At 40.7% G+C, this 21,462-nt stretch overlaps 1 pseudogene; it reads right to left on the minus strand.

The window, feature by feature from the left end:
• Positions 1–18,741: 18,741 nt before the first annotated feature.
• Positions 18,742–20,865, minus strand: LOC101436536 (cytochrome c oxidase assembly protein COX11, mitochondrial pseudogene; annotated as a pseudogene).
• Positions 20,866–21,462: the final 597 nt, after the last annotated feature.

The raw sequence follows: 21,462 nt of genomic DNA on the forward strand, positions 1-21,462 counted from the left end.
CAACAAACTAGAAGAGGAAAGAACTTCCTCAACCTGAAAAAGGGCAACTATGAAAAACCCACAGCTAATATTGTACTTAATGGTGAAAGACTAGGTACTTGCCCCTAAGATCAGGAACAAGAGAAGGATGCCCACTTTTGCCACTTCTATTCAACATTGAATTAGAGATTACAGCCAGGCATTTAGACAAGAAAAGGAAATAAAAGACCTCCAGATTGAAAAGGAAGAAGCAATATAATATCTTTATTCACAGATAACATGATCATCTTGTATATAGAAAATCCTAAGGAATCCACTAAAAAACTATTAGAACTCATGAATGCGTTTCACAAGGTTGTGGGATACAAAGTCAGTATGCAAAAATCAATTGCATTTCTATATACTTGCAACAAACAATCTGAAAATGAAATTAAGAAAACAATTCCACTTCATAATAACATCAAAAGAGTAAAACAGTTAGGAATAAATTTAACAAAAGAAGCATAAAACTTATACTTGGAAAACTACAAAACAGTGTTGAAAGAAATTAAAGAAGATCTAAAATAGTAGAAAAATGTCTTATGTTCCTGGATCAAAAGACTGAACATTGTAAGAGGGCATGGCAGTTTGATATTATTTATGAATCCCCCCAAAAAACAGAAAAATTATGTTTGGAAACTGGTCCATTCCTCTGGAATTGATACCCTTTAGTTATATTAAGTTCAAAGGTTTTAAGTGTACTTGGTAAAAGAGTAGGGCTTTGATTCAATGGCGTCAGTAGGGTATGACTTCGGGTTGAGTCCCCTCCCCCTTGTGGGCTGATATACATGAGCACTCACTGAAGAAGGCACGGAAGAGGAGAGAACTAGGTTATTTCAGTCCTGCCGAGTGACAGGAAGGAGAAGGCTCAAACAGCTAAAGCCCTGGGGAAGAGAGATGAGTCCTAGGCCAGATCAGGAAAAGTTAGGTTCACAAAACCTTAAGAGGAAGAAGGAAGGAGAGACCAGGCAGAGATTACCTGCCATCTTGCTTCAACAGGTGAGGACAGACTTTGGTGAGAAAGCAGCCTTGAGATGGACTCTTTATAGTATTGTAGCTATAAGCTTTTACCCAAAAATAAATGCCTTTATAAAAGCCAAAAGATTTCTAGTACTTTGCATCAACTCCCCTTTGGCTGACTAATACAGATGGCAATACTAATCTATAGTTGAAACTGATATACAGATATACAAATTGACAAGCTGATTCTAAAATTCATATTGAATTGCAAGAGATCCAGAATCACCAAAACAAACCTGAAAAAGAATAACTAAGTAAGAGAACTCACGTGTTCCAATTTCAAAACTTATTACAAAATGCCAGCAATCAAGATACTATATACTGGCATAAGGATATGCATAGAGATCAATAGAATAGATTTGAGAGTCCAGAAATAAACCCATGCATCTATGGTCAACTGATTTTTTTTTTTTAGGCATTACCTGGGATTGAACCCAGGACCTTTTACATGGGAAGCAGGTGTTCAACCACTGAGCTACATCCATTCCCCAATGAGAGACAGCCTTTTTGTTTGGTTGGTTGTTTTCAGGAGGTACCAGGGATTGAATCTGGGACCTCGTACTTGGGAAGACAGCTCTCAACCCCTTGAACTACATCCATTGCCCAACTGATTTTTTGACAAAGGTGCAATGGAGAAAGAATAGTCTTTTCCACAAATGGTTCTGGTACAACTAAACAGTTATATGCAAAGTCTAGATACCTTAGACACCAATGGCGGTGAGGGCAACACAGGAGCTTCCTGGGACAAAGAACTCCACCATTATCTACCAAGACCAGGTATGAACGAATGAGTGTAGTCTTACATTAAAGCATAAGCTTCTTAGATAACATATGGAGAATTTATTTTAAGTAACAATCCTTGCATTTCTGCAAGAATTTTATATAGTATCCTCTTCAGGACTCCTAAACTAGAATAGCATCTTATCTCTCTAAGATGATATGAATGTAGACAGATTTGAAGGCAAGTGGACTGGCTGCTCATGATGTCAAATCTGTGGTTTGTGTTCACCATTCCGGCTTCCTTAGTCCATAGCCGGCAGCATTTGTCAGCATGATACCATTTCCAGCCAACACTGGTGCGGCCTCAGAATTGTTCCCAACCCTACACCCCAGAAGTTATTCTCAGATGATCCCAGTTGGCAGTGAACTCTGCAACTTATTTGCCATCCTATAGCTAAATGACTTTCCAACATTCCTTCTAGTCCCTTGTGATTAGATATTTCCCATGTGGTCCCATTTAGAATTTCTGACAACTTTACTTGGTTCAGAAGAGGCCTAGAGACCTCTCTTTCTGGGGCAGTAATCTCTCCTAGGATTTCTTCTAATAGCTATACTCTTACATTCTCAGTCACATGAAATCATTAAGCAAGAGAAAGAAATAATTGCTTTTAACTTACTTATGTTTACGTAGACTATGAAGACTTTGGGAATTTCAAGTTTCTAGTATCTTGACTTTTTTATTCCTTCTTTCATATCAGTAATTGCTCTCTCTCTTTCTCACCCCCTCTGGATTACAACCCTAACATTAGACGTTGGAAAAGCAGAAGAAAAAAAGACTGATAAGTCTTAGTTGCTTCATGATAGTTCAAAGACAGTGGAGGAAGGTAAGGTGAGGTATTTTCCATCGTGACAATCCAAATATCCAAAAATATCGGCGCTGTGTATCTATTACATATACTAGCTATATAGAGTACTAAGCTCAGTGCTGCTTCCTTTCTTTGCTTGTGTCATGGAGCATTCTAGAAATGCTTCTGAAACATCCCAGCCTTGTGTTTGTATCAGTCCCCATGGCCCAATGCTTTGTCTTCTCTAATGTAACTGCACTGCCCTAGAAGGAACTACCAAATTAGCTTATATGGTTTTAACATCCTCCAAAATGGCAGAAGCAACACAGAAGGAATGTAGCGGCTTGTGTCTGGAGGGTAGTGCCGTTTCCTGTCTGAGAGATGGAATGCAAGAAAGTGACCGAATAGGAAGTTGTTTTGCTTAGATTTTAGTTCTAAGTCTGGTTTAAAACAATGTAAACCAAGGAGGGTTTTTAGTACTTTCTGATTTGACTTTGAACATAATAATTTGGTATCCCTGTCTCCACACTTACCCCTTGTCTTTGTTTGCCAGGGCTGTTATGATAAATACCACATACTGGTTAGCCTAAACAACAGGAATTTGTTGTCTCACAATTTCAGAGGTAGAAGCACAAGACCACAGCAGGATTAGGCTTTCTCTGAAGTCCACAGCATTCTGGTGGTAACTGGCCAGCAATCCATAACCCAGTCTCTGCCTCGGTCACATGGCCAGCTCTCTACTGCCATCTCCTCTCCTCTGGTTTCTACTCACCAACCATGTCTAAATGTCCTCTGCTTATAAGGACTTCAGTGATATTGGGTTAGGGCCCACCCTGATTCCATTTGGCCTCATCTTTGAAGACTGTATTTACAAAGGAGTCCCCACTCAGAGGATCCAGAGTTAGAATGTGAACACGTCTTGTGGGGGAAATGATGTGATCCCCAGCACCCTGCTCCTGTTCATTCCCAAGGCAGTGCCAGATCAGAGGGATTCTTGGAAACTTTGTTGGATCATCTTATGCTGCTAAAAAATCCTGGGATGCCCTGCTCCTCCCATCCCCAGGGTAAAATCAAAGATCTATAAAGCTTTCAAGGGCTTAACGCCCCCAGATCCAGTACCTCTCTGCTCTCTTCTCTTACAAGGCTCCTTCTTACTCTACTTCAGTCACTGTCTCCTGCTTGCTGCTTTGGGAACATTCCTGCCTGGGGACCTTTGCTCCAGCTGTTTGTCTGTCTTAAGCCAGCTATTTGCTTAGCCAACTCCTTTCTCTCCATCTCACTTTCCCAACGGGGCCTGTCCTGACCTCCCCATATAATGTGACAGCTTGGCCCCCACCTCCCCACCTCTCCATCCCCTTTACCCCACTTTACTTTGTTTTTTTTTTCTGGAACTCCGAATACACAATAGAGTTTTCTTATTTATGATGTTTGTTTTTTTATTATCTAACTATCCCCATAGGAATGTAAACTCCACAGGGGCAAGAGTCCTTTCTTGTTGTTTCATGGATATATTCCAAATCCCTGGCATAGTGCTGGCCACTTAAAAGGTTAATATTTGATGAATAACTTTTTCTACATTTCAAAATTTTATTTATTTTTAGAGCAGCTGCAGGTTTACAGAAAAATCATGCAGAAGGTACAGTGTTCCCATTATTCCCACAATTTTCCCTATTATTAACATTTTGCACTAGTGTGGTCCATTTGTAAAAAATGATGAACCAATATTGTTACAATAATATTATTAACTCAAGTCCATAATTTACATTAGCATTCACTTTGTCTGATTCTTGATGGCAGCCGGTGGTGGTCACTGTCATCAGTCCAACATCACCCTGTAAGCTGAGCATTCTAGGAAAGTTACTCAGCCTTTCTGAGTCCTGTTTCTAATGATGAATATTTTTTTTTATTTGAGAAGTTGTGAGTTTATCAAACAATCATGCAATGATGAATAATTTTTGATGCATAAATGATTGAATGAATAAATAAATGGATGAATAAAGCCTTTATTCTGCAGATTAGCTGCAAGAAATAGCCTTTAAAGTGTCTCTGTAGTAAGGAAATGGGGAGACAATCACTGAGTAGAGATGATAGATAGCATTTGCTTCTTTTAGTATATACTCAGTAATGTTGTCTGTCCATGGTAATGGGAGTAAAAATGACAAAACTGCTAGCAGGTCCTTTTAAAGCCTTTTTTATTTTTTTAAGATATTATGCAATAATATTTTTATTTTATTTTTTTTGTACAAAAGAAGGGTTGCAGCAATTTCTTTCAGTCTTTCTGGTAAAAGCTAAACTTTTGCCTACCTAACTCTGAGAGAACATTAGGATCATCTTCACTGGATGAGGAGAATGGGAAACAAATGTTTATACAAAGCAGTTACTTAAATATAAATATTTTGCCAAAAAAAGATGCCTTTGTGGTTGAGCGATGGAATAATTTATGCTAGCTGCCTTTCAGTGACTCTAACTTTGCATGCAGAGGTGAGCTCATGTAGGAGGAGACAAAAAGCCTTAGTGTGGCTTGCACTCTGGACTATTAATGAAAAGACAGACCCAGGGGTAACACTAAGGCAGTGTAATGTATTATCATTGAATAACCATCATCCCATCCAATTAACTTTTGCGTAGGAAGCCACCTTGAATCTAAATGCTAACAATATTGGCTGTATAAAGACACCGGATTCCACGGAAGAGAAAGTTTGACATATGAGGCCCAAAGAAACCATGTCTGTAAAACTCGATTTGAGAGGAGTGGGAATCTCATGCAAATAATAAATTACAGGTACTTGAGTCTTTCCACCAATTATGGAAAATGTGCCTTTTTTGTTCCTGTTTGTGTTTTAAAGACAGAAGAGCGCTTATTGTTTCCTTCTCTGTGGTTTGCAGAAGCAACTTGCACCGTCTTTTTTTTTTTTTTATTGACTTAGTAATAATATTACATTAAAAATATATATATATGTGAGGTCCCATTCAACCCCACCCCCCCACCTCCCCTCTCCCCCCCCAACAACACTCGTTCCCATCATCATGACACATCCATTGGATTTGGTAAGTACATCTTTGGGCACCTCTGCACCTCATAGACAATGGTCCACATCATGGCCCATACTCTCCTCCATTCCATCCAGTGGGCCCTGTGAGGATTTACAATGTCCGGTGATTACCTCTGAGGCACCATCCAGGGCAGCTCCATGTCCCAAAGACGCCTCCACCTCTCATCTCTTCCTGCCTTTCCCCATACCCATCGTCCACCATGTCCACTTTTCCCAATCCAATGCCACCTCTTCTATGTGGACATTGGATTTGTTGTACTTGCACCGTCTTGATGCTGACTTGATCGATTAAACATGCATACAATCACAGTCTACTGTGCAAGCTCAAAAAAATTGTAGGTCTAACCTTTAAGAAAATACACATAATTGCCAAGACCTGATGAGAGATGACACCAAATAAAAGCTTTCAGGTGAATCTCTGGTGGAAGTCAAAGGTCAGCGGCATTTTGTGGATGGAGAAGGGGATGGATGGCGTTGATTTCTTAGACAAGAGAGCCTCCCAAGAAAATCCAGGCCATGTGTTTAAATCTGTCCTGGATTTGCAAAATCCAGCACCCTCTTTCTTGCTGCCTTCACAGTCACCAGGCAAGATCTAGGTTCCATGGCAGGAACTTGTATGGTCCTTCTGCTTATCAGCTTATCCTGTCCCTCATGCTCTTTCATCCCTAACCTTGTTCCATCACACAGACCATGCCTTTTCTCCTCTGTACACCCCTTCCCCTCAGATGAGGAGGATCCTGGGTTGTTGTTTTTTTTTCACCATTGTCTTTCCCAGTGTTATCAATATGATAGTTATGAGCTCAGGCTCAGAAGTCAGGCCCCTACTCTGCCCCAAACTTTCTGGGGGACCTTGGCATAATCACTTCACTTCTCTGTGCCTCAGTTCTTCTCATTTACAAAATGGGGATGACAATACGAATTGGATGTTTGTGAGTGTTAAATGAAATAACACATGTGAAAATGCTTTAAAGAGTGTGTGACACATTAGCCATTGCTCCTATTATCTTCAATGTAGAAATTTATTTATTCTTCAAGCCTCAGGTCAGATGCTAATGTTTCTAAAATGTCCTCCCAGATTTTCCCAACCAGATGTAACGGTCTTTTCCTTTGAACTCATGTAACACTTGGTTGGTGCTTTTCTTACTCCTTGGAAAGGTACCATTTACCTTTGAGTACTGGCTCAATGCTTTATGTGTACTATCTCACTTGTTCTTGAAAGGTAGGGTATTACTACTTCCTTTTCACATTTGAGAAAACCAAAAGCTTCCAAAAGATAAGCCACTTCTCCAGATTTCAAAGCAAGCATTAAATGCTCTCTGAGGGCAAAGTCAGTGGCTCTTGCTCAACTTGCTCTCTCCTGCTGGATTCATCAACACTTCTCAGGTAGAGCTGTCCTTCAACACCAAGTGTTTTTTATTTGAAATTGAATGAACTGTTTGAATAGCAGATTCTGATGATAAAATATGAATTGTCATGTATATTTATCATTATGTATTTTACAATGTATTTCCACGTACATTCTCTCATTAAATTCTCATAATAGTTCTGTGAGGTAGGTATTATTGTCTCCATTTCCCAGATATGACTCTGGGAGGCAGAAGTTAATTCCAGATCTTAGTCCATACACAGTCTGCTGGACCACCATTGCATTTTCCCCAATGCCATCAGAGACCCACTTAAAGGCACAATATCATGGAGACAGAAGAAACTCTACATCAATTTGAAAGACAGGAAAAGAGGCAGTGACTACAAATTAGCAGAAAACATGACACTGTTTTGCCAGAGTTCAGTTCTTTGGAAGGAGGCAGACAGACCCAAAGGCAGGCCAAGTTAAACAAATTGAATGGTTGTTCCATGGGAGAAAATATTAAACTCAAATAGTTCTTTTGATCAAAATATGGATTTATTTAAAATAACCAGCCAATAGGATTTTAGGAAATCTAAACATAGGCCATCCTCATTCATAAGAATTTGTTTCTGGAGCAATCAGTCATGTCTTCTTGAGAAAGATAAGGCACAGTGTCATTTTAACTCCCGGGCAGTGTATCCCTACAGAGGGGTTGGGCTAGGTGATGCAATCATCTTTATACTTCTAAATATGAAAGAACTGGTTGGTGTATTATGCAACAGAGAAAGAAAAAGAATAGCTGAGTCAGGGCTTTAGTAACAGGCCACATTTCAAGGACTGGCCAGTGTTAACCAGGGAGTTTGTTCACCACAGATATGCAGAAAGAGTGAGAGCAGAAGTGCCCACCCCCCATTTGCAAAGGGAATGATTACATTAGTCCAGGGAGTTGATCTATAACTGGCCTTTGCTTTTCTTCCCCTGGGACTGCTGAGGCGCTTAACTCCCTTATCTCACCCTCCAGAGGACTTACGCAGGATAGAACAAATATCAGACGTGGACAGGATCTCTAATGGGTCATGTATTTAGTATATTATCTGCTGAGCTCAATGTACAAAGTCCGAAGCCATGTGGTATGGGGAATAACACAAGGAAGCAGATGCAGAAGAAGCTCCAAGGTTTTTATGTATAAAGAAAGAAACCATATATGATGATAGAAAAAGATAAGGTAAAACTGTCATAAGAGCAGTGGGATAAAGTGGTGAAGTTCACAGGGAAGCAAGAGTCCCTCTAAGGAAACAAAGAGGCTTCATGGAGGAGGCTGCAGCTGAGAGGGACAGGATTTGGAGATTTGGACGGTGCAGGGCCCCAGGAATGAGAAACATCTCAGGTGGAGGAAATAACCTGGGCTAAGACTGGTAGTGGGAAAGTACAGGAACCAGACACAGAATAGAGAATTCAATTTGTTATAGTGTAGAAGGTATGAACATCAGATTTTTATTGCTTTTTAACTGTTAAGTTTAATTTCTGTTAATGGAATTTAGAAAGCATTCATAAGAGTGTTTTTCAAGAAAGTGAAATTCTTATGTCTTAGGCAGTCACTTACTTGTCTGACCCCCTGTGGTGGTTTGAAGCTATGTGCACTCCAGAGAAAAATGTTCTTAAATTTAATCCATTCCTGTGGGTGTGAACCCATTTTGTAATTAGGATCTTTTAATAAGGTTATGTTTGTTAAGGTATGGCCCACTTCAGTCAGGATGGGTCTTTTTTTTTTTTAAAAGATTTATTTATTTATTTATTTCTCTCCCCTCCCCCCCCCCACCCCGGTTGTCTGTTCTCTGTGTCTATCTGCTGTGTATTCTTTGTCCGCTTCTGTTGTTGTCAACGGCATGGGAATCTGTGTTTCTTTTTGTTGCGTCATCTTGTGTCATTTCTCCATGTGGGCAGCGCCATTCTTAGACAGGCTGTACTTTGTTTCGTGCTGGGCGGCTCTCCTTACGGGGCACACTCCTTGCGTGTGGGGCTCCCCTATGCGGGGGACACCCCTGCGTGGCACGGCACTCCTTGCGCACATCAGCACTGCATTCGGCCAGCTCCACACGGGTCAGGAAGGCCCGGGGTTTGAACCGGGAACCTCCCATGTGGTAGACAGACACCCTAACCCTGGGACAAGTCCGCCGTCAGGATGGGTCTTAATCGTATTACTGGAGACCTTTATAAGTGGAGTGAAATTCAGACAAGAGAGAGAGAAAACCACAGGAAGCAAGAGGGTGGAACCAAGAAGAGAAGGTAGAGACCAGGAAATGCCACCATGTGCCTTGCCAGGTGACAGAGGAGCCAAGGATCATGGGCTGCCAGCCCCAGCACGCCGGTCATTGTGAAGAAAGCATCACCTTGATGACTCCTTGATCTGGACTTTCTTTTAGCCTCAAAACTGTGAGCAAATAAATTCCTGTTGCTTAACGTGACCCACTTCACCTTATTTGTTGAGCAGCTGGGAAACTAAACCACTCCGCCCCTCCTCCCCCCAGGTTTCCTGGCAGAAGATGTTTGCAGGCATGGAAAGTTCATGGACTTGTGACCAGTGTGCCTGAATCTTCCACTAGGAAGAAGCATGGTGGAATAATGCTTAGCTTTTACAACTAAGGATCTGTCCTTGGTTCGTACTATTGAAAAAATTCTGCCAACTATGGAGAAGCCGGTAAGTCCACACCCCCTGCTTTATAAAGAAGTGCTTAATTTTAAATGCTCATTTAAACATTAGTAATATTATCTTTGCTGACAGAGTCAAACCTCATGCTTTCTCAAGACAGATGTGTTGAATGAACTTTTCTTACATGTGAGAACACTATAAGAAAAAAAGGAAGGAAAGAATGACAAAAGGAAGGAAGGAGGGAGGGAGGGAAATAATGTTTACTTTTTGTACTCAAGTCTCAAATTCTGCATTTCATAATCCAGTTGAATATGGGAAGCATAGTGCAACATTTTTTTTCCCAAAAAAGGAAATAAGGTATTTTACTGCCAAATCGAATCTATAGATTTGGCTGTGATTTTAAGCCACCTGGTGACTTAAATATTTCAAGATTTCTCGTTTTGTGACTATATCTTAGCTTCCTCTATCTATGAATATGTATGGCAACTGAATATAATAAGAAGACTGACTTTACTTCATCCTGAAGCACGAGAGTTTTCTACCGTATGGAAAATGTACACTGCAAGGTTTTGTTTGGCCAGGGTTACTGAAAAAAAAAAAAGGAAGAACTTCAGGAGAATTTGACCCTGTTCCCATTGTTTTCTCAGCATGTTTCAGCATCAGCGCATTGATTATGCTGTCATTAGCCGGAATACTGAGACAGGAAAAAAATCTATTAGATCATCGAAGTCCATTCCTGCAGCAGACCTAAGTCTCTTGGGAGACACTGACTGTGACACATCACCTTAGGCAAATGACCAAGGAAAATTTAGAGCCATGCACAATTGTTCTCTGCTACAGTTTTTAGTTTTGGAAAGATTTTGAAATAACTACCAGAGACTGTTCATGAGACAGTTTCACTGCTAAATTTAAGCCAGTGATTCTCGACTGGGGATGTTTTCACCCCCCAGGGGACATTCAGCAATATCTGGAGGTATTTTTCGGTTATCACAACTCGGGAGGGAGGTGAGGATGCTATGGCGCCCAGTGGGTAGAGGCCAGGGCTGCTGCTGCAAGTCCTGCAGTGCACAGGATGACCCCACAACAGAGAAGGGTCTGGCCCCAAATGTCAGAAGTGCCGACATTGAGAAACCCTGATTTAGGTCTTTTTCTGCGTTTTGTTTCCTCTTGCCAGGCTGTTCCCTCAGCTCCAAAGAAGCCAGACTCCTTGAATAGGTAGATGGCTCTGAGAGCACATTTTTGAAATAAACTACGTCAAATAAAATTCCTACCAATTCTACTTCTTGGTCAGAAGTTAAGCAAGTACTTACAATCATACAGAGGCACAATATCACCTTCTCTAGATCATTCAAGATATAGACCTCACTGGATGTAATAAGACCCCAGATCAAATAATTGATCTTCTAGGGACTTGAGGTGAAGGAATCATTAAATGCATTGAAAAAAAAAACAAACCCATAATATGTACCTTAATCTTTACAGCCCTATTCTTAATCAGAACTTACGATTTTGCTAGTATATATTCCTTAGGTAAAGATTTTACTAGTAGAGTAGCTTTTTAAAGATAATGTCAATAGATGCCTCTCCCCACATACACACACACCAAAATCAAACTCACCATTCATTTCTTTGGAAAGTAAGGAAAATAGGAGATAGACTGGCGGCATGGGGTAAGGGTAAAGTTAAAAGGGAAAAGAGACAAAATGAAAGAGAAGGCAAAAGAAGAGCAAAAGTTTTGTCTCTGAAGGTTTGAATGAACCTTGGCAGACAAAAACTGCCTAGTTCCATTTTCTGTGGAATTTAATATTGGCCTTGGTCTCATCTATAGCATGGATTTATTTATTTATTTTTTGAAATTATTTATTTATTTTTTTTAAAGAAGCTTTAGATTACATAAATGTTACATAAAAAAATAGGGGATTCCCATATACCCTACTCCCTCTCCCTCCCATACTTGCCCCTATTAACAATATCTTTCATTAATGTGGTACATTTGTTACAATTGATGAACACATATTGAAGCATTGCTACTAACCATGGACTATAGTTTACACTTTCCACCACACAATTTTATAGGTTTTGACAAAATATACAATGGCCTGTATCTGTCATTGCGATGTCATGCAGGACAATTACAATATCCCAAAATTGCCCCTATGTCACACCTATTCTTCCCTCTCCCTCCCCTCAGAACCTCTGCTGGCCACCACCTTTATATCAATGATCAAGTTTTTCCATTGCTAGAATAATAATAAGTCTGCTTTAGTCCACAGTTGCATTCCCCACCCCACCCCCTTATGTTTGTTCATTCCTGAATCTTGAGGATTTGGGATGGTGATGGCCACTCTGTTTCTGATTGAGAGGGAGCTTAGATCCCATGTGACAGATGGGTGAAATTGTCTTGCTTGTAGTTGTAGATACTCTGTTTTTTGGGATGGGCATTGTACATCATCATCCTTTTGTTAGTTGTCCTGGGCGAGTCTGATGAACTGGAGAGTAGGTGTTGCAACTCTGCTGAGATTCAGGGCTCAATTGGCATAAGAACAGACCAAAAATTTAAATCTCAGACACATTTAATGGGTATAGTGAAAATTATAGGTTCAAATAGAAGGGGCAGAAGAGCCATGTGTAAGGAAATTATAAATGAGTCTAACTCTGTTACACTCGGGAAGATATATTCCAAAGAAAGGCCCACTGACAGGGTGCCAAGTTCCGGAGATTGTCTGCCCTGCCTGTAGTGTCTAGTTGTCTCTAGAACCCTCAGGAGCCCTGCTATTTAAGGCACTGTTCACTGTGGCAGTCAGTGAGATCCTGCTGAGACGTGTATAACCATAACTCCTGGAATGACCTCCTGACCCACTTTAAAATCTCTAAGTCATAAAAACTCATTTGTATTTAATATTTCCCCCTTTTGATCAAAGTCTTTTTCCAAATGCATCACTAGTTGGCTATAGTGTCGATTCTTTTTTGTTTTTGAGGTACTGGGGTGGGGATTGAACCTAGGACCTCATGTGTGGGAAGCTGGCACTCAACCACTGAGCCACATCCCCTCCCTATAGCATAGATTTTTTTTTGAGATTTATTTCTTATTTATTTCTCTCCTCTTCACACCATTGTCTGCTCTCTGTGTCTATTCGCTGTGTCTTCTTCTGTGTCCTCTTGCATTCTTGTCATGCAGCACCGGGAAACTGTGTAGCTTTTTTTTGTTGCATCATCTTGCTGTGTCAGCTTTCTGTGTGTGCTGCGCCCCTCCTGAGTGGGCTGCACTTTTTTTTTCCATGTGGGGCGGCTCTCCTTTTGGGGCACACTCCTTGACCATGGGGCACCCCTTCACAGGGGACACCCCTGCATGGCACGGCACTCCTTGAGTGCAGCAGCACTGTGCATGGACCAGCTCACCACATGAGTCAGGAGGCCCTGGGTATTGAACCCTGGACCCTCCTTATGGTGAACTCTCTATCAGTTGAGCTACTACTGCTTCCCTATAGAGTAGATTTTAATGCTAAAGATACAGGAGAGGTTAGAAAAGGAAAAAATGGATAAAGCTATTTGTTTTATGAACTGTTATTGAAATACAAGCTTCAAAATGAAGGCAGTACTACAAATACATCCACTTAAGGTTGTCACATGTAATGATATTTTTGCTTGTTTATCGTTTCTAGTGTTATGAATTTAATTTGAATGAATATTTTCAAAGACCAAAGAGTTGTTACAAATTCCAGGTTAAGACAGATGTTTCAAAAGTATGGGAAACAAGTCCCATCCTCTGAGAACCCTTGTTAAATATCTGCTTTTTTAGCTCTTTGGTATTAGTTTCAGAATAATATTTGTACACTTGAAACATTATGTACATGCATTCTTTGACCTATTGAGGAGTTGTCCCTCCCTTGAAACTGCGCTTGATTATGACATTCCTTTCTTTTCCCCTGAAGAACCAAGGTTGGACTTTTCTGTGCTATTGAGCTAACTTGAATTAAAATTTGTCACTTGAGTTTAGTCACAACTCCATTACAGTTCCCAATGAACTGTGTCTGATCTTCTGGCATTTCCCGAGGCTTTATGAGAATGGTGCAGCTAAGAATTAGTGGAGACTTCACAGTGCTATTCAGGACATGAAGCATCTGTAAAAAGCATGCAGTCTAGAACCTTTGTCCTTTATTGTTCTCAAAATCAGTCATCCGCATTCTTCCCCTACTGAGTCAGGCTGCCAAGGAGAATTCAAACATGAATTCTTTGTAGGGGAGATGGTGATGCTAGGCTTCACAGAATCAGTAAATCAGGTCCTAACTTTCTCTATAACCTGGGTACACATTTAATAAATGAATTTTTATTTCACTCAATTGGTAAAACTTAAAATCATCATATAAGCTCATGATGGGAAGAGCAGCAACAAAAATGCCTACCTCACAGATAAAAGGTAAAATTTCCTTTCCCTTCTTGCCCAACCCCCAGTCGCACTGCACAGAAATAACCACTATTAATATAGTTCTTCGTGTGTTCTCCTAGAAATATTCAGAGAGGAGAAGAGAAGGAAAACATTTTTTCCTGTGTCCCAATTCCTTTTTTTCCCCAGAGCGACACAGTACTATATGTCCCCAGTAAATGTTTACCAGGCCAGTCCTATAAATTCTTCTAGCTATTACAAAGAGAAAGTAAGAGATTGTGATTAATATTAGTGAGATACATTAAATAATCCTTTGCCAGCCTTCAGCTGCTCTTCTATTTACCTGTTTTTAATCCAAGTTCTCAAGTTCATTTTGAATTTTGTAGCTGCCCATTCTTTAAGGAGCTTCGTTTAGTGAAATGAAACGGGGGCTTAAGCTGATGTGGATACTGCAAGTTCATGGAGGCTGTGTGGAACCTGGGTACTCATTCATGGGCGCACAGACCTGCATGTGGTGGCATCTTTCATCTTTTTGTTTGTTAAACAAACACTGAGGATATACCTCTGAATCTAGGTTTGCCTTCCAGGCTTTCTGTGGAGTCTTTCTCGCGTCCTGTCTCCTTTTAGGGAAACCCCCCAACTTCTCCCAAGCCTCTAAAGGGCTTCCAGCAGGGGGACAGAGTTCTGCATTCCTACTACCTCTGGGCACCCTTTGACTCTCTGTCCTTCTGGAGTCAGGGCACCACCTCCGTCTTCTCTCCCTCAATCCTGTGGATCCCTCCGGTGATTTAAACCCACCATTTTTTGAGTCTGTAACAGAGCCCACCGGCTCTGGCCTGAGGCCTCTTAGCATATATCAGCGTGGACAGAAAACATGTGGAATAAAGGTTTTTTTTCCTTTCTTTTTTAAAATTCAAGTCAACCTAGAACATTAACCTCACGGACAGAAGGAGAACTGAGCAAATTTGCAGCAGAAAGAGACATATGCCAAAGTCACAGCATGAAGGGGCATTGACATAAAGGCAGATTATTATGGTGGTCTTTTTTTATCAGCTTCCCATCACCCCTCCTGAGCCCGGGTTTTGTGCAGGTAACCATGCTTCCCCAGGAGAAGCTGACCCCCAAGGATCAAGAGAGGCCGGCTGGTCTGTGGGAGAATCCCATCCCTACTGCCTGTGGTGGGTTCAGGGAGGGCCACGGGGACCAAGGACATGAGAGGTTTCCTGGGGCATTCTGGGAAAGTCTCCTCCCTCTAAGGAGGAAGCGAGACGAAGAGAATCTGGACAGCATCATGCAAGGATATGTGGCCCAGCAGTTCTCCGATTTGGCCTAGGGCTGAAGTCAGCCCACTCGGGAATGCAGAGCCCAGGGAATGGAATTGGAGCCTCTGGATTCAGTCAAGCCTGACCCTCTCCTACGAGCCAAGAGAGTTCCCATTGTTGAAGCCAGTTAAGCTCAATATCTGTTACTCGACACCACATGCATTCTAAATGATACAAAGAGAGAAGCCAGCATCAAAGGAACAAAAGCAAAATTTCTTCTCCACAAACCACATATTGTCCCCTTGGGTAAAGGAACAGCTTTGGAAAAAAGCACACTGTGGGTACTTTTCAAGATCCTTATGGTTTCTTTGAATCCCTTTAACTTGTATTTATTTTAGCTTTTTCTTTCTGTTTTCTTTACGGAAAGAAGACTCGAGTTGTGTGGATTTTTGCTTTCTAATTTAGAAACATAAGTCACAGTCAAATATACAAAAATAACAGTATCAAAAGAGAGTTTCAGTGCAGTTCAGTTGCATTCACAGTACTGGATTAAATATACAGGTTATGGGAAGAAATGTAAAGAAAGTTACTTAACTTGTTGCCTCACAATGCTCTTATTCTGAGTCTACCCTCATAGAACTGTGGAGGAAGAGCAATTAACGTAATTCTGAGAGTAAGAGTCTTGAATTGGAAATGATGTTTGAACTGAGTCTTGAAACATGTTTTTTTAAAAAATAAAGTAACTTCATATGTTGAAAGTACAGAAAATAATATAATAAACATTCATGTGCCCATGAGCTAATTTTGTAAATCCTAACTTTTGCCATGTTTGCTTCTGATCCTCTCGATCTATCTTGGTAGGTGTTCTCTGAGCAATTGAAAAGAAGGTGTAATCTGCTGTTTGTAGGTGAAGTGTTCTGTAAGTGTCAGTTCAAACCTGTTGGTTGATGGTTTTGTTGAGTTCTATACCCTTGCTAATTTTCTGTCTAGTTGTTCTATCAGTTGTTGAGAGAGGGGTGTTGAAGTCTCTAAAAATTGTGGTCTCTTCTTCCTTTCAATTCTAATAGTTTTGTCCTCACATATACTGCAGCTCAGATGTTTGGTGCATACACATTTTGGATTGCTTGGTCTTCTTGGTGGATTGGCCCTTTTAGTTTATATAATTTCTTATATAATACATAATTATATTATATAATGTCATATAATACTGTGGCACTTTGATATTATTTATGAATTCCAAAAAGAGATATAAATTGTTTGTAAACTGGTCTGCTCCTCTGGGCATGATACCCTTTGATTGATTTAAATTCAGAGGCTTTATATTAACTTGATTAAATCAATATAAGAAACACACAGAGGAACAGAGAGAGCTCCATAGATGCAGAAGAGGAGAGAACTTGTCAGGTTTGATCCTGTGGCCCTGGGAAGAGAGATGAGCCATTTGCCTGAGAGTTTACAGTTGACTTTGCGAAGAAAACAGAGCAGCTGAGCCCAAAAGAAAATGAACCCTCCAGCCTACAGCTGAGATCAGAAGAAGCTGGGCGCACAGAGCCTTAAGAGGAAAGAGGAGGGCTGAACCCTTACAGACATGGCTGGCCATCTTGCTTCAACATGTGGCAACACACTCTGGTGAGAAAAGTTATCTTGAGTTGTACTCTTTAGGGCCTTGTGATTGTAAGCATCTACCCCAGATAAATAGCCTTTATAAAAGCCAATAGCTTCCTGGTACTTTATATCAGTACCCCTTTGACTAATACAAATATGTAATATATAATATCCATCTTTGTCTCTGGTGATTTTCTTTGCTCTGAAGTCTATTTTATCTGATATTAATATAGCTACTCTTGCTTTTTTTTGACAAAAGTTTGCATGATATATCTTTTTCAAACATTTTACTTTCAAAACCTTTATCTTTATATTTGAAGTGAGTTTCTTTTGAAATCACATAATTGGGTGCTTTTTAAACTCAATCTGCCAACGTCTATCTTTTAATTGAGACATTTAGAACATTTAGTTTTGTTGTTGTTGTTGTTTTCCTGCCTTCTTGCAGATTACTTGAAAGTTTTTTAGAATTCCATTTTTATTTATCTATAGTCCTTTTGATATCTCTTTGTATAACTTATTTAGGGTTGCTATAGGTATAACATTATATACACATACATAATATATTGCAGTTCACTGGTGTCATCATTTTACCAGTTCAAGTGGAGAAATTACCTCCCTCATGTCCTTTTACCTGTCCCCATTTATAGTTGTCTTAAATGTTTCCTCTCCATTCATTGAGAACCACATCAGTTTTATAATTTTTGCTTCAGTCACATAACGTAATTTAAAAAACACAAGAGGAGAAGAAAGCCTATTGTATTTACCTAGAGTTTTGCTTACCATGTCCTTTCTTCCTTGCTGATGTTTCAAAGTTGCTACTTTCCTCATTTCCTCTCTGTTTAGAAAACTTCCTTCAGCCATTCCTTAAGAGTGGGTCCACTGCCAAGAAATTTTCTTTGTTTTCCTTCATCTGAGTATGTCTTGGTTTCCCTTTCATGTCTAACTGATATTTTATTCTTTATATCTTCTATTACTTTGCTGAGACTCTACTTTTTTGCTGAGGTTTTCAGGCTTTTTTCATTTGGGTCAAGCATGTTGGCAATTGCTCACTGAAGCATTTTTATGATAGTTGCTCTCAATCCTGGTCAGATAATTCTAACATCTGTCATCCTAGAAATGGCATCTATTGATTGGCTTTTTTCAGTTTGAGATCTTGCTGGTTCTTGCAATGATGAGTGATTTTCAATTGAAATTTGGACATTTTTGGATTATGTTCTGAGACTCTGAAATTAATTATCTGAATGTAATATCTATGAGTGTAAAGTAGATCTTAATGGAAAAATAAAATAGATTTTAAAATAACAATATAATCTTTGGGCAAGTTGTTAGGGTTCAAGTTATTTAGTAATTTCTCTTCTACTTTGAACTTTTAAGAAAGTTGACTCTTCACACTGAAGGAAAGTAACAACCAACTGTTTCAGAGATAATAATAAACATGGTCAGAGGTTCTGGCATAATTAAATAACTCTGGGCATAAATTTCTTAAAAATACTCAGACTCACTGCTCCAAGTATGAAGGGCCAATAATTCGGAAGGAACTACTGAATCAAGCTGTACCATATCTGCATATTTAAGAGTTTCTTTTACTACTATCGAACTCTTGAGTGTGGTATTGAACAGTCACTTTCTAAACAGGCATGGCAGGTTTCTTATGATAAAAGCCTGTTCTCTCAATTTTAAGTGGGATAAATTAGGAGGAAAAAAATAGAACTCTATTTTTATTTATACATATATTTAAAGTAGATTTCACACTATAGTAGAATATTTCTCCTCTGAGAAGGCAAAATTATGATTTTTCAAAAATCACAAATATGAAAACAGACTTAACTGCTTACTTCATTTATAGCTTTGAGCTGGCAAATTGTGACTTTCTTTTGCTTAAAAAAAAAGTATAAGAAAGAGTGATGAGATCAACATTCACCATACTTAGATCTTTGGCAAAATCAGGAACAATGTAGAAAAAATGCTGGCATTTCTACTTCCTCTTGTGAATTAAGCCTTTGTTCTTCAAAACAGACACACTGTATTTTATTGAAATACTGTCCAGCTTCAAATGGCACAAGACTGTATGCAGAAATTCTGAATTACTAGTTTGTCAGTAGGATTTTTAGCTTTATAAAAGACTAGGGCAGTCTTTCCTGGTGAACATATATTTCTGTTTGTGGAGGTCAAGTTTCCACTGGAGACTTGCAGACACACTTGCATTAAAGGTAACTTTATGATGACATCCTTAACAGGCACCGTGGCTTCAATCTGTTCTAATACTTGATGCGCAACTGCAGATCCTCCAGGTCCAACAGTCTGGCAATAGCACTGATTGTGGGGGACAGGGCATAGGAGGCCTGTGGCAGGCCCACTGCAGCTGCGGCCTCTTAGGTGAGGACCGACTTACTTGGCCACCTCCAGTCCCCCTCCTGTGTGAGTGTGGATGGGATCATGGTCTTCTGCTGTGGCGGAGGCTGCCAGGCTGGGGCACCCCCACCTCCCGAGGTGCCTAAGATCCCCTTTAGCACTTCCTGTCCCACTCCATCTTGGCCTGAGAAATGGCTCTACTGTCTCCTCCACCTTGGTTGGTGTAGCAGTTTGATATAGTTATGAATTCCAAAAATAGATATTGGATTATGTTCGTAAACTGGTCTGTACCTGGGCATGATTTAATTATGGTTAGGGCTTTGATTGGGCCACTTCAGTAGGGTGTAAAAGGCATGGCAAAGGACAGAGTTGTAGGGTTTTTAATGTTGGAGTTTTGATGTTGGTGTTTGATGCTGGAGTCTTTTTTTTTTTTTTGAAGATTTATTTTTTATTTATTTCTCTCCCCTCCCCTCCCCCCACAAGTTGTCTGCTCTCTGTGTCCATTTGCTGTGTGTTCTTCTGTGACTGCTTCTATCCTCATCAGCGCACCAGGCATGTGTGTTTCTTTTTGTTGCGTCATCTTGTTGTGTCAACTCTCTGTGTGTGCGGCGCCATTCTTCGGCAGGCTGCACTTTCTTTTGCACTGGGTGGCTCTCCTTACGGGGTGCACTCCTTGCATGTGGGGCTCCCCTATGCAGGGGACACCCTTGCGTAGCACAGCACTCCTTGCATGCATCAGCACTGCGCATGGGCCAGCTCCACACAGGTCAAGGAGGCCCGGGGTTTGAACTGTGGACCTCTCATATGGTAGGCAGATGCCCTATCCACTGGGCCAAGTCTCCTTCCCTGATGCTGAAGTCTTAAGCTAGATCCCCGAAAGTAAGAAGACAGAGGAAAGAGAAGTAAGCCCTGGGAAGAGAGGAACCCTGAGCCTGGATATAAGCAAGATCTGGGAAGAGAGGAACCCAGGAAGCCTGAGCCCTCGCAGACGTCAGCAGCTATCTTGCTCCAAAATGTGGAAATAGACTTTGGTAAAGGAAGTAACCTATGCTTTATGGCCTGGTATCTGTAAGCTCCTGCCCAAAATAAATAGCCCTTATAGAAACCAACCCATTTCTGGTATGTTGCATCAGGAGCCCTTTGGCTGACCAATACAGTCGGGTAACTAGAGTGGCTCTACCAATCACCACTTCTATTCCAGCTGGCAAAACCCTTTGCAACTTATTTAAAGCTCTTATTTCAGCTGGCTTTCTCCAATACTACTCTGGCTGCAGGGGATTGGGGAGAAGGTTGTGGTCCCATCTCACATTGCCAGGTAGAGATAGAAGTCCAAGTTCCCCACTTGACCTCCATTGACACCTGAAGCTCCTTGCTACTGCTGGTCAGTGGTGGCAGTTCCACCTCCCCAGGTGGTGGCCACCTAACCAACCTTGGAGGTGGCTTCCTTACTGCCGGGCAGTGGTGAAAGTCTTGACACTCCATGAGGCCTTTTCTGACACCATCCTGGCAGGTGAGGAAGAGTGCCTCATTCCTGCCAGGTGAGAATGGAAGTTGTCTCCCCATGTGGTCTTTACTGACGTTGTGGTCCAGAAAGCGCTGGATACCCATGGGGATTCAAATCCCTGCTCCCTACTTAGTCTTCTCTGATCCTACCTGTGGTAGTTTGGAGCTGTATGTACTCCAGAAAAACATGTTCTTAAAGTGAATCCATCCTGTGCATGTGAAACCATTTTAAGTAGGACCTTTTGATGAGGTTACGTCAGTTTAGATATGACCCACCTCAATCAGGATGGGTCCTAATCCTATTCCTGGAGTCCTATATAAGAGAGCGAAACTCACACAGAGAGGAACAGAAGAAGCTGATTATCAATAGCACCTGGAAGAGAAGGGAGAAACCAGGAAATGCCACCATACCTTTTCATGTAATGAGCTAAGGATCAAGGATGATTGACAGCCAGCCCCAGAATGCCACAGATTTTGGGGAGAATTACCACCTTGATTTGGACTTTCTTTTAGCCTCAAAACCATGAGCTAATAAAATCCCATTGTTTAACCCAACCCATTTCATGGCATTTGCTTGAGCAGCCCAGGAAGCTAAAACACCAGCCTTACAGAGTAGTGGAGCACTGTGTTACCATATTTTAAGGATGAATGTCTGGGCTCCACTCAGCCTATGTGGGATCAGAGCTTTTTTTCTGTGATTTT

Source organism: Dasypus novemcinctus, chromosome 7, assembly GCF_030445035.2.
Source record: "Dasypus novemcinctus isolate mDasNov1 chromosome 7, mDasNov1.1.hap2, whole genome shotgun sequence".
In the NCBI taxonomy this organism is placed as follows: Eukaryota; Metazoa; Chordata; class Mammalia; order Cingulata; family Dasypodidae; genus Dasypus; species Dasypus novemcinctus.